Genomic DNA, 1,300 nt, shown 5'->3' with positions numbered 1-1,300 from the left:
TATAATTATAAATATATATATATATATATATATATGTATATGTATGTATGTATATATATATAATTATAAATATATATATATATATATATATATGTCTGTATGTATGTATGCATGTATGCAGAAGCAATAGGTAACGAACGTGTCAACCAAAAGTCCATGAAACCAGTCCAGCAAACTAAAATCAACCCAGATCCATGTTAGAGAATCTATAACTTGTTGGTGCCGTGAGAATCATACCAAATAATTGTGAAGTCTCAGTTATGCTAATTATCCTAATATCATATTCAAGTGGCATATTTTATCACCATATGTCCTGTGAACTTCGAGATTTCCAGACGTTACTAAACTTTTAAAAACAATTGAGATTTTTGTAGACAACGCGGCTGTAAGCACATTAAGTGTCATTAACCATGTTTTGCGTTGTCACGATTTTTCTTAAAGAAATGGGATGAATTCGTTGTCAACGACCATTACTTTGACTACAAGTAATGGTGTTATCTTTACAGGGTATAGAGTTAGTTTCACATGTCCGTGCATGACCAAGTTGTGTTGAGTACCATTGCAAGACTAGGCATGTATATCCGTCGCTTGACATGTGAAGTATATAACGTCAGTGTATAATCATCCATATTGTCCCTGCACTAAAAATAGTCGAGAGCGAGTGCAATAGCTGATATGATCAATAGCGTATTAAGAATTAAACATTCTTAATACGCTCTTGTTATGATTAAAGTGCACGTATAGCCTAATATGCTAGTGTACTAATGATATACTATTGTTCATTGCCCCGTTTCTACTTCAGCAAACGTCACCGTGATTTTGTGAAGTAGAATTGCCATGAGAGTAACACATGTAACAGCTTTTACACTCGTGTGTGTGTGTAAATTATTTTATTTTGATTACTCGTATATAGGTGAGCGAGCAGTATACTTATATGTTCGACTAGAAACCATAGAGCTTTCGATGTACGGTGGTAGTGACCCTTGAGATAATATTCTTGCAGGAGTTTCGTGTAGTAAAGCTAAAATGATGGACATTGGTGAATCCTTTATGATTTGTAAACTAGTAATGTGATGCGTATAGGCTAGATCATATATGTGTGTTTATGTATCAGTGGTCACGACTATGTAATGGCTCATGTAAGGTGCTAAACAGCGTACCCTTAACTCTTAGGGGATAAATCAACCAGAGATCATAATTTATAGCAAATATATAGTATATATGTGCGTGTGTGTATATATGTATGTATATATATATATATACATATATATATATATATATATATATATATATATATATA

General features: G+C 32.6%; 1 protein-coding gene across 3 annotated transcripts in view; it reads left to right on the top strand.

Moving 5' to 3' along the window:
• The window catches only part of LOC106812030 (monocyte to macrophage differentiation factor-like), a 12,112-nt gene extending 10,884 nt beyond the window's left edge, over positions 1-1,228 (top strand). For all 3 annotated transcript variants that reach the window (XM_014815781.1, XM_014815782.1, XM_014815783.1), the window contains exon 7: positions 1-1,228. This exon is cut by the window's left edge and continues 1,000 nt beyond it. The gene's annotated coding sequence lies outside the window, so the exon portion shown is untranslated.
• Positions 1,229-1,300: the final 72 nt, after the last annotated feature.

Source organism: Priapulus caudatus, unplaced genomic scaffold, assembly GCF_000485595.1.
Source record: "Priapulus caudatus unplaced genomic scaffold, Priapulus_caudatus-5.0.1 Scaffold601, whole genome shotgun sequence".
NCBI lineage: Eukaryota > Metazoa > Priapulida > Priapulimorpha > Priapulimorphida > Priapulidae > Priapulus > Priapulus caudatus.
This window is presented reverse-complemented; position numbering and strand designations above follow the sequence as displayed.